This window comes from Acinonyx jubatus, chromosome A3 (genome assembly GCF_027475565.1).
Source record: "Acinonyx jubatus isolate Ajub_Pintada_27869175 chromosome A3, VMU_Ajub_asm_v1.0, whole genome shotgun sequence".
NCBI lineage: Eukaryota > Metazoa > Chordata > Mammalia > Carnivora > Felidae > Acinonyx > Acinonyx jubatus.
Genome location: NC_069388.1, coordinates 87956763 through 87970020, shown reverse-complemented (window position 1 = coordinate 87970020; position 13258 = coordinate 87956763). Strand labels below are relative to the sequence as shown.

The 13258-nt window shown below is 34.5% G+C and overlaps 1 pseudogene; it reads left to right on the top strand.

Moving 5' to 3' along the window:
- Positions 1-10880: 10880 nt before the first annotated feature.
- LOC106967776 (peptidyl-prolyl cis-trans isomerase D-like) lies at positions 10881-13029 on the top strand (annotated as a pseudogene).
- The last annotated feature ends 229 nt before the right edge of the window (positions 13030-13258 follow it).

Below are 13258 nucleotides of genomic sequence, written 5' to 3'. Positions count from 1 at the left end.
GGATTTGGGGCTTCTTTCTCTCCTGTGTGTGCACACTCTCTCTCTCTCTCTTAAATAGATAAACTTTAAAAAAAATGTGGATTTTGGGGTTGGATAAACCTATATTTACATCTCCATCATTTCTATTATTGGCATGGTGGAGACGGGTTTCTAGCAAATCTTTGTTTTGATCCATACTCTCAAGTCACCTCCAAAATTTCCTCACCTGGGAGACTAGAGTGATGATTTAGGGCAGTGCTTCTCATGCATCAGGATCACCTACAACATTCATAACACAGATTACTGGGCACCATCCTGAGAGTTTCTGATTCAGTAATGTAGGTGCTGCTTAAAAATATTAATTTTAAACAGTTTCTTAGGTGATGCTGATGCTGTTGATCTCGGAACTGTACATTGAGAACCAATGACCAAGGTGATGGTATTTATGAAGTCTTATCTTGGTATCTTTGGTAGCTGGCATAGTGACTGAAAAATAATAAGTGAAAAATTGTGCTTTTTTTAAATATTAAAAAAATCTATCTAATGTTCAGTAAATCTTAGCTTTTCTCTAGGTCTAGATTACAATTATAAATTGAATTCTTCATCCTAATTAAAAATTTACTGTTGTCTACATCCCCTGATTGCGTATATACTAAAACATAATGTAACGTTAATTTTTTTAAAAATCCGTCATTTCTGTGACTTTGGATAAGTGGATTATTCACTCCAAGCCTCTAATTTCTTGTAAAATGGGAATGATTTATTAAGTGAGAAAATAATACCCACCTGATGGGATTGGTACATGAATTAAATGAGATGGTGTTTTTAGTTAAATGGTAACTATTATGGGGAGGAGAGAGGCTATTTACATTGGTAGATGTGTTGGGCTAAACTTCTTAAAAGTGTTCAGTGAGAGATAGGATGAGGACAGATTTATAGGGCCAAGGGTCTGGTTTGTGTCACTTTATGCACTGAGACTCTCAATGGGCTAATCTGCAGCAGCAGGCATCCTGGAATTAGGGGGAGTTGACAAAGAACAAGAAAAAACTTGTTGGAAAAAGATGGAAGGCTTAAGAACATTTTAAGTCTATTTGTGCTGATTTTTTGGTAAAGAATGTACTCACTGTGTCTCTAGCTCTGGAGTTAGTACACAATTCACTGTCCAGTACATAGTTATCTGTTTTCTGTTATTTCACTTAGGCTATAAATTCCTCTAAGGACAGGTATTAATATTCTCAATTTAAATATTACTAAAAAGAGCAAGAGAGGTTAACAGACTGTCTACATTTAAATCTCTTAGCTATGTGTCATTTAGCAAAATGTGGTTTTAATTTGCAATTATTTCCCTGAAGATGTTTATGTTCAGCATCTTTTCATAAGTTTATCAACCACTTGGGTATCCTTTTTTGTGTGAAGTGCCTGTTAAGTGCTTTGCTTATTTTTACATTGGGTTACTATCTTTTCTTTATTCATTTGTAGGATGGTTTACATATAGATAGATATTTTGGGATCAAGTTCTTTGTTGCACTGTAAAGAGAAGAAAATATCTTCTCCCATTCTGGGGTCTGCCTTTTCATTCTTTTATTGTTGGTCTTTTTATGAACAAAAATTACCAATTTTAATAAAGTTTAATTATCTGCTTTTGTGTCCTTTAAAAGAAACCTTTCCCTGCCCCTAGTCATGAAGATACTCTCCTGTTATTTTTTCTTTCCTTGTTATTTTAGCTTTTACATTTAGGTCTGGAATTGATTTTTGTGTAGCTGTTAGGGAAAAGATTTTTAAAGGATGAGTCAAAGGGTGCCTGGGTGGCTCAGTCAGTTGAGCGTCCAACTCTTGGTTTCGGCTCAGAAACCACATTCGATCTCACATTTTGTGGGTTCGAGCCCTGCATCGGGCTCTACACTGACAGTGCTGAGTCTGCTTGGGATTCTCCTCTCTCTCACTCTGCCCCTCCCCCCCCCACTCTCTCTCTGTCTTTCTCAAAGTGAATAAATAAACTTAAAAAAATTAAAGGATGAGTCAAAATCTGAAGCTATAAATGAAAGTATTGATTGATTCAAATACACAAAAATTTAAAAAGTAATTATAATGATGGCTTGTAACTGTACTTTTTGTTTTCTACATGATAAGAGATTAATACATTTAAAGAAAAAACAATTTCTATGTAAAAGCTAGTATTATTCTAACTTTGGTTTGTAACTGCAAATCTTGCTTTCTACATAATTTAAGAAACTAGCACATTTAAAATATTTATTTATGTTTTTGGCATACAATATATAAAGATGTAATTTTGTGGCAAAAACAACTGAAAAGAGATGGAGACAAAGCTGTAAAGGAGCAGAGTTTTTGTAATATTATTGAAGTTAAGCTGGTATAAATTCAAATTAGAGTGTTATAACTTTAGGATGTTTAATGTAATCCTGATGATAACCATAAAGAAAATAGTTATAGAGTATACAGAAAAGGAAATGAGAAATGAATTTAAACAATTCACTACAGAAAAAAATCAACCAGACACAAAATAAGACAGTAATGCTGGAAATGAGGGACAAAATAGCTATTATAAGGCATATAGAAAATGAATAACACAATGACAGATGTAAGGCCCTCCTTATTGGTAATTACTTTAAATGTAAATGGATTAAACTTCCCAATCAAAAAACAGAGATTATATCCCATCCAATGAGAAAAGAACTTCTTTGATTTTTCCCAAGGGTCGTCAGACATACTCCACTAAATATGGTCTACCATGTCCAACTGGACAAAAGCAGTGCTTTTTTTTTTTTTTTTAAGGGGGTGGGTACTGCATAGGGAGAAAAGCTCTACATGTGCATTTCTTCTTGTTTGAGATTCACAAATTCCCTTTATATAATGGTCTATCAATGTGCTGTACTTCGTGTATGAACATAAAAATATCAAAGGTGAATTTTGGAATTAATCTAGTTATGTCCTCCAGAGAGAACAGAAATAGGTTAAAGAGAGATAATTACATAGAAGTGGTTTAATAAACAGTTTAGTATCATACCTGATTCACTCTTACTCAGGTCACGGAAGTGACTTTCTGAAGATGGGGCTGAATGAAATATGGCCAATCAATTTATTCACAGACCTTGACCTTGGTTTAGTTGAAGTCATATGCATATGTCCATCCATATTGTATACCAATGGAGTTGAATCTTAGTTTTAACATGACTTAAATGTAAGCCTTGAAACAGTGCAGCCTTGGAAAGGGCAGTACATCAACCAATAGTCAAGACACCTGGGTTCCAGTACCAGCTCTGCCAACAGGTTTTGTGACTTTGGGTAAAATCATAATAATTATTGAGCAGTTGTTAGGCTTTGAGAAACTGAACTAGGTATTTTATCATATTAAATCTTAATAGCCACTTTGTAAATCAAATAATACCTTTACTTTGTACAGGTGAGGAAATTAAAACTCTGAGAAGCTGATTAACAATAGCCAAGATCACTCAGCTGGTAAATGACAAAACCAGGGTTTGACACAAGCTTTTCTCTACACTAAAGTATTTCCATCATTTAATCTTTTGAGTCTTAGTTTATTTCTTTGTAGATGTGAAGCTCTGTATCCTTTGTAAATTTGATGTTTTTTGATTTCAGTGTAAATATTTAAATGTAATATTCTGTTCTTTTTTTATTAGTAGTATCCATTTTATGACTGTTGGTAGATATTTTTCTTAGTTTGTATTATCTCTATTGAAAATTTACTTCAGTCAGATTTATCAAATTATGAAATCCTTATTTGGGTTGGTTTAATATTCCGTAGCATCATGGTTTAATTTCACATTTGTTATATTTGTAAAAGAAAGTTAAATATTACAGAATTTGGCTCCTGCAGTCAAAAACTACAAGTACCTTTTGCTGAAAGTAGAGATGAAAGCAACTTCTATCCCCTCCAGCAGGAGATACCTAGTTATGTCCTCAAGAGAGGATGTTCCTCAGAAGGATGTTCCTCATATTTGTTCGCCCAAAGGGTAGGGGAATAGAAGCACCTACAATCATTTGCCAAACTCCTCCTCACTTTCGCTATCACTTTGGTCTGGTGCCTAAAGATAAAATTGTTATTGTGTATATGGGGACAAAAAGGGCATATTTATAGATAGATGAAAACAAATGATCCAAATCTATTATATCAACACTATATCTCACTGGAGATCCAAAGACACAAGGAAATTGAAAGTGGGACAATAGAATAAGATATTACATGCAAATAGTAACCAAAAAAGAGCAGGTGTGGATATACTAATATCAGGCAAAATAGATTATAAACCAAAAAAGGTTATAAGAGACAAATAAGGACATTATATATTACACAAAGTTCAACATAGCAAGAAGTTTAATGCAAATAGTTACGTACTTTGTGACGGACCAAAATATATGAAGCAAAAACTGATAGAATTGAAGGGAGAAATGCACAGTTTTACAGTAAAAGCTGGAGGCTTCTATAACCTACTCACAATAACGTATAGAACAACCAGACAGAAGATAAGTAGGGAAATAGAAGACTTAACACAATAAAACTATTAAATCTAACAGACATATATAGACCACTCTACCTAACAACAGAATTCACATTTTTTTTCTCAAGTGCACATGGAACATTTTCTAAGATAGACTATATATTAGGTCACAAATTAAGTCTCAATAGATTTTAAAATATAGATTTTAAAAGTATGTCCTCCGACAGCAATGAGATGAAGTTAGAAGTGAATAAAAAAAGGAAAGCTGGAAAATTCACAAAAAAACTAAGCCACACACTTTTAAACAAACAATAAATAAAAACAAAAATCATGAGGGATATGAGAAAATCTTAGAGATGAACAAAAATGAAACATAACATACCAAAACTCATAGGATTCAATGAAAGTGTTACCAAGGGGGGAATTTATAATTATAAATGCTTACATTCAAAAGAGAGATCTCAGATCAACAGCATAATTTTCAACTTAAGGAAATAGAAAAAGAAGAATAAACTAAAACCAAAGATAACAGAAGGAAATAATAAAGATTAAAACAGAGATAAATGAAATAGAGGATAGAAAAGCAATAGAGAAGATTAATGAAACCAAAAGTTGATTCTTCAAAAGATCAACAAAATTGCCAAACCTTTAGCTAGATGGACTAAGAAGAAAAGTCAAGACTCAAATTACTAAATGAGAAATGAAGATGGGACATTATTACCAATTTTATAGAAATAAAAGGATTATGAGACAATACTATGAACAATTGTATGCCAAAGTTGGATAACCTATATGAAATGGACAAGTTCCTAGAAACACACAACCTACCAAGACTAAATCACAAAGAAATAGAAAATTGGAATAGATCTATAACTAGTAAGAAGATTGAATCAGTATTCAGAGATCTTCAAACAAAGAAAACCTCTGGACCTGATGGCTTCACAGGGGAATTCTACCAAGAAGTACTAATACAATCCTTCTCAAACTTTTCTAAAAAACTGAAGAGGAGGGAACACTTCCTCATTTTTGTGATGTCAGCATTACCTGATACAGGATAGCCAAACAAAGACACTACAAGAAAACTACAGTCTAATATTCCTGATGAACACAGGTGCAAAAACCTCAACAAAATATTAGCAAACAGAATTCTGTAGCATATTAAAAGGTTATACACCATGACTAAGTGGGATTTATTACTGGAATGCAAGGATGGTTCAACATATGGAAATTGATGAATATAATTCACCACATCAACATGCAGGGGGTAAAACACATTATCATCTCAATTGATGCAGAAAAAGTATTTGATAAAATTTAGCACATTTCACACTTCATGATAAACACTCAACAAACTAGGGATAGAAGGAAACTATCTCAACATAGTAAGAATCATAGAATAAAAATGCATAGTAAACATTATATTCAATGATGAAAGACTTTCCCTCTAAAATCAGGATCAAGGCTTTCACCACTTGTATTCAAAACACGACTAGAAGGGGCACCTGGGTGGCTCTGTCAGTTAAGTGTTGGACTTGGGCTCAGGTTATGATCTCACGGTATATGGGTTCGAGCCCTGTATCCAGCTCTGTGCTGACAACATGGAGGCCGCTTGGGATTCTCTCTCTCTGCCGTTCCCCTATTCACGCTGTCTCTTTCTCTCTCAAAATAAATAAATAAACTTAAAAAATTTAAAAACAAAAACAGAATACAACTGTTGGGGCACCTGGCTGGTTCAGTTGGAAGAACATGTAGTTCTTGATCTCAGAGTCATGAGTTTGAACCCCCATTGGTGTAGAGATTACTAAAAAATTTCCAACAAGAAATAAGGGGTGCCTGGGTGGCTCAGTTGGTTAAGCATCCAACTCTTAGTTTTGGCTGGGGTCATGATCTCATGGTTCATGTGATCAAGCCCCACATCAGGCTGCTGCATGCTGACAGCACAGAACCTGCTTGGGATTCTCTCCCTCTCTCTTTGCCCTTCCCCTGCTTGTGTTATCTCTCTCTCTCAAAAATAAATAAACTTAAAAATAAAAGAAATAAAAGGCATCCAAAGTGAAAAAGAAGTAAAATATCTCTGTTTGCAGATAATATGACTTTATATGTAGAAAACTCTAAAGATTCCACACAAAAAAACTTGTTAGAATAAATCATGAATTTAACAAAGTAGCAGAATCAAAGTCAACACACGAAAATAATTTGCGTTTCTATACACAATGAACAATCTGAAAACAAATTATAAAAACAATCCCATTTATAGTAGCATCAAAATGAATAAAATACTTAGGAATTAACTTAACCAAGGAGGTGAAAGACTTGTACAATGAAAACTAGAAAGCATTGCTGAAAGAATTGGAGAAGACACAAATGGAAATAGATCCTATGTTCATGGATTGGAAGGCAATATTGTTAAAATGTCAATGCTACCCAAAGTGATCTGTAGATTCAATGCCTATTAAAATCCCAATGATGTTTTTCACAGAAATAGGAAAACCCATCTAAAAATTTGTATGGAATTTCCAGTGACCCTGTATAGCCAAATCGATACTGAAAAAGAAGAAAAACACTGGAGGACTTCTACTTCCTGATTTCAAAACTTAGTTCAAAGATACAGTAATAAAATCAGAGTGGTATTGGCATAAAGCAGACATATAGACCCATAGAATAGAATAGAGAGCCCAGAATTAAACCCTTATGTATATGGCCAAATGATTCTTGACAAGGACTCCAAGACCATTAAATGGGTAAAAAACAGTCTTTTCAACAAATGGTACTGGGAAAACTGTATATCCACATGCAAAATAATGAAGGTGGACCCTTACCCAACACCACATACAAAAATTAACTAAAAATTGCTCAAAGACCTAAATGTAAGACCTAAAACAATAAAACTCTTAGAAGAAAACGTAAGACAAAAGCTTCACAACATTGTATTTGGCAGTGATTTCCTGACTATAATACAAAAGGAAAAATAGACAAATTGGACTTCGTGAAAATTTTTAGTAATTTGTGCATCAAAACACAACTATCAACATGCCCTTGTTGTGATGAGTACTGGGTGTTGGACGAAAGTATTGAATCACTATATTGTACACCTGAAACTAATATTACACTGTATGTTAACTGGAATTTAAATAAAAACTTAAAAAAAAGACACTATCAACACAGTAAAAAGACAACCCACAGAATGGGAGAAAATATTGGTATATCATATATCTGATAAGACAATTATAGCTAAGATATATAAAGAACTATTACAATTCAATAATAAAAAAGCAACCCAATTAAAAAATAGGCAAAGGATCTGAGTAGATGTTTCACCAACGATGTGCAAATGGCCAATGACCATGTGAAAAGATGTTCAACATCGCTAAATATTAGGGAAATGCAAATCAAAACTGCAGTGAGATACCACCTCATACCCAGTAGGATGGCCACCACCCAAAAGACAGGAAACAAGTGCTGGTGAGGATGTAGAGACATTGGAAACCTCATGCACTGTTGATGGGAATGTAAAAGGTAAAGCTGCTATGGAAAACAGTATGACAGTTCCTCAAAAAATTAAAAATAGAATTACCATATGGCCCAGCAATTCCACTTCTTGGTTTTTGCCCAAAAGAATTGACAGCAGGGTCTGGAAGAGATATTTGTACACCCATGTTCACAGAAGCATTATTCACAATAGCTAAAACATGGAAGCAACCTGTGTCCATCAGTGGTTGAATGGATTAGCAAAATGTGGTATACACACACAATGGAATATTATTCAGCCTTAAAAAGGAAAGAAATTCTGCCATACACTATAACATGGATGAAACTTGAGGACAATATACTCAATAAAGTAAGCACAGAATGACAAATACTATATGATTCCGTTTATATGAAGTACATGTTCAAAATCATAAAGACAGTGTATAATGGTGGTTTCCAGGAGACGGTGATGGGGAGTACAGGGAGTTACCATCTAATGGGTAAAGAGTTTCAGTTATACAAGATGAAGAGTCATGGGGATTGATAGGGATGATGGTTCTACAACCATGTGAATGAATTTAATACCTCTGGACTTCACACTTAAACTTAAAGATGGTAATACAACAACAGAAAAAAGTGGGAAAAAAGACAATGGAGACGTCTCTTCAATGTATTGAGAGAGATTATCCATCTAGAAGTTTATATCCTATAATTTGGATAACTATAATTATATATCATAATACTAAACATAAACATAAAGTGACAATTTTATGTCATTTAACATATTAAACTATTATTCAAGAGAGAGGTAAAAATGGAAGCATTTTCAGACATACAAAGACCAAGAGAGTTTGCTGCCCAAAGACCCTTCTTTATAAGAGACATGTTAAAGAGTAGATTAGCAAGAAAAAACAAAACTCAAAAGGCACACACAAAAAAGCATAGAGGTTTTTTAATCTGTCAATAAATTTTCATGAACTATTAATTATTAAGAATAATGTTTTTAAATTACAAAATTAAAATTTCAACAGCAATAATAAAATTGGGCACATTAAACAATGGGCCTGTTAAAAGGTTATTGTCATGATCAGGAGAAGAATTAAAAATATTGACTAATTTTATTTGTTAGTAGCAAAAATAATAGTTAAGATTGTATATTAAAAATTCATGGACAAAGACTAAAAGAACAGAAATACAATACATGCTTTGAAACCAGCAAAGGGTTTATTTTATTTTTTAAAGATTAGAAATTGATTTTTATTTTTTTTAAAGTTCATTTATTTATTTTGAGAGAGAGAGAGAGAAGGGGAGGGGCAGAGAGAGAGGAAGAGAGAATCCCAAACACTGTCAGTGCAGAGCCCCAAGCAGAACTCGAACTCACAAACTGTGAGATCATGACCTGAGCGGAGATCAAGAGTCAGACGTTTGACTGAGCCACCCAGGTGCCCCCAAAACAGCAAAGGGTCTTAAAAGGGGAGCAGTGTGGATGTGGAAATTTTTATCATTTTTCTAGAAGGTAATAAAGGAGACAAATTTTTTAAAAAAGAACCGTAAACAGAAAATACAAAGAAATTGGAGAAAAAAAGTCCAAATCAAATAGCATTCACACAACATGAAAGAGAACCTTACCCTATGTTTAACTGAGATGAGTGTTTCTAAACCAGAAAGAGATGGTAGGTCAGGATAGCTTTCCTAACTCATGGTTCTTGATTTTGCTCTTTAAGATGTTTTAGTGAAGAGCTATATATATATGAAAATACTATTCTCACGATCTCTGCCTGAAGAATCTACTGGAAAAAAAACTTCAGACAACCAAAAATGACAGGACAGAAAACAGCATAAAGGATAGTGGCAATGATCATCAGTGGTCCCTATTATCACAAACCTGAATCTGATCAAGTCTTTAGATCTAACTGCCAAGTCACAGGAAATACAGTGACCAGAGCAACATGTTTAAACACCACAGGGATGCAATCACAAAATCCAGAGTACAGAGAGAGACAGGGAGAGGGAGGGGGCATAGAGAGAGGGAGAGAGAGAATCCCACATCTAACAGTGCAGAGCCTGACGTGTGGCTCGATCCCTCAAACCATGAGATCATGACCTGAGCTGACCCAAGAGTCAGATGCTTAACCGACTGAGCCACCTAGGCGCCCCACTATCTATCTTCATCAATAAATAAATCGTAAGAAAAAAAAGATGAAGAGAGAACCTATAAGTTAACAGTCACAAGAGACATATTAACCAATTGCAATTATTAGACCTTATTAGGAGTCAAAGAAACTGTATAAATATTTATGAGGTAATTGAGGAAATTTGAATACTGGAAATTGAATGACATGAAAGATTATTGTTTTATTTTTTTAGGGATTGTAATGGTATATTTAAAAAAATTTTTTAATGTTTATTTAAAGAGACAGAAAGAGACAAAGCATGAGCATGGGAGGGGCAGAGAGAGGGGGAGACACAGAATCTGAAGCAGCTCCAGGCTCTGAGCTGTCAGCACAGAGCTGGACGTGGGGCTGGAACTCATAAACTGCGAGATCATGACCGGAGCCAAAGTTGGACACTTAACCCACTGAGCCACCCAGGCGCCCCTGTAACGGTATATTTTTAAGGTATGTTAGTGATATTTCTTTAGGTTGTATATAATAAGTCCTTATGTTTTAGAAAAACCTGCTGCACTATTTACACATGAAAATATATGGCATCAGAATTTGCTTCAAAGCAATCTGGGATGGGTGATTGGCCAACACATGGTTGGCAATGAGTTGGAAATTGTTGAAACTGGCTGGTGAGTGTATGGAGTTTCATTATAGTAGTTTTTCTGCTTTTGTTTATATTTAAAAATTTCTGTAACAAAAAGCTACAATAAAAATAAAGACTAGCAGTAAATGAATTGTGTTCAACATAAGTATGTAGGAAAAAACCAATAGGGGAAAAAGCTAAAGAAAATAGAGGGAAAATTCAGATAAGAACAAAAAGTAATGAAATAGAAAAAAAAGATACAGTTAATAGAAAAAGATGGTACAGTTGAGAAGATCAACAAAATCCAAAATGGTTCTTTGGAAGAGATAATAAAATAAACCACTATGAAGATTTATCAAGAGTAAAAAGAGAAAAGGTATAATAAAAATTATTTGGAATGATGACAGAGTAGGCTGGAAATAAAATAGAGATTATTCCATTCAAGACAAAAATCATAAACCAATTATCCTATGATGCTAAAGTGCTAAGATGTTAAGTCAAATCTTAGCAATTTGAATTTGGTCATTTATATAAAAATAATCATAATCAAGTAGGGTTTGTCCTGAAAAGGTAAGGAATTTCAACATCATAAAATCTCTTAAGGAATATACCATATTAACAGACAGGCTTTCGGGTTGCGCTGCCAGGTGTCCAAGAGGTTCTCTGAGTTCCCACTCAAGTACATCTGCAATTCAAAATGCCGCACCCATCCCCCCAAACTCAGCCCTCCAACCCTAGTAACTCCCAAGTCTTTTCTGAGGTGGATGTTGGAGGGGAACAAGTTGGTTGAATTGTCTTAGAATTGCTTGCAGATATTGTACCCAAGACTGCAGAAAAATTTTGTGCATGTGTACAGGAGACAAAGGTATTGGACCCACCACTGGGAAACCTCTCCATTTTGAAGGATGCCCTTTCCATCAGATTATTAAGAAATTTATGATTCAGGGTGGAGACTTCTCAAATCAAAATGTGACAGGTCGAGAAAGTATTTACGGTGAAAAATTTGAGGTGAAATTAAGAGAAAGTATTTACGGTGAAAAATTTATAATAAAAATATTATAAGCATGATCAGGAAGATTTATCGAGCATGGCAAATGCAGGTTGCAAATACAAATGGTTCTCAGTTCTTTATCACAACAGTTTCCCTCTCCTCATTTGGATGGGAAACATGTGATACTTGGCCAAGTAATTAAAGGAATGGGTGTGGCAAGGATACTGGAAAATGTAGAAGTGAAAGGTGTAAAACCTGCCAAATTGTGTGTTATTGCAGAATGCAAAGAATTGAAGGAAGGGGATGATTGGAGCATATCTCCAAAAGATGGTTCTGATGACAGTCATCCAGGTTTCCCTGAGGATGCAGATATAGATTTAAAAGATATAGATAAAATGTTACTAATAACAGAAGACTTAAAAATATTGGAAATACTTTTCTTCAAATCCCAGAACTGGGAGATGGCCATTAAAAAATATATGAAAGTTTTAAGATATGTGGAAGGTTCAAAGACTTATTGAGAAAGCAGATAGGTTGAAGCTGCACCGACAGCTTTAAGCTGCGAGCTGAATATTGGTGCTTGTAAACTGAAGATGTCAAGTTGGCAGGGAGCAATTGGCAGTTGTTTGGAGGCTCTTGAAATAGACCCATCAAATACCAAATCATGGTACTATAGAGCTCAGGGATGGCAAGGATTAAAAGAATAGATCAAGCATTGGCTGACCTTTTTGTTTTTAATATTTATTTATTTTTGAGAGAGGGAGAGAGACAGACCACGAGCAAGGTAGGGGCAGAGAGAGAGGGAGATACAGAACCCATCTGAAGCAGGCTCCAGGCTCTGAGCTATCAGCACAGTGCCTGATGTGGGGCTTGAACTCATGGACCATGAGATTTTACCTGAGCTGAAGTTGGATGCTTAATCGACTGAGCCACCCAGGTGCCCCAAGCATTGACTGATCTTAAGAAAGCTCAGGAGATAGCACTGGAAAATAAAGCTATCCAGGCAGAACTGTTGAAAGCCAAAGAAAAGACAAAGGCACATAAAGATAGGGAGAAGGCAGCATATGCAAAAATGCCTAATAAGGAATTCAGCTTTACTTAAATATTATGCATTGATTGTATAAAGACAATAAGAAGTTTTAAGATTTTTCTCTGTTACAGATGACCCTTGATGTGTTTCCTTTGATACTTCAGTTTCCCAATGTTTACAGCTTAGGAATACTGAAAAGGGTTCAATCTTATTAAAACAGAGTTTCACACACACATACACACAAAAGGAATACACCATATTAACAGATTAAAGAAAAATATATAACATTCTTAATAGATGCAGAAGGAGCATTTGATCAATTTTCTACAATCATTTAAAAATGTAAAGTTTTAGTAAACTTAAGGGTAAAAGGTTGTCATCAAAGTGGTATTGCATATAAACAGGTTGAAGAAAAAACTATAATGATCTTATAGGTCTAGAAAATTTTTTTTATAAAATTCAACATAAATTCATTTAAAAATTATACCTTTTACCAAACTAAAGGGTAAAAACCTACTGCAAAGATCATATTTAGAAATGAGACTGCAGAAGCAGTGCCAATTA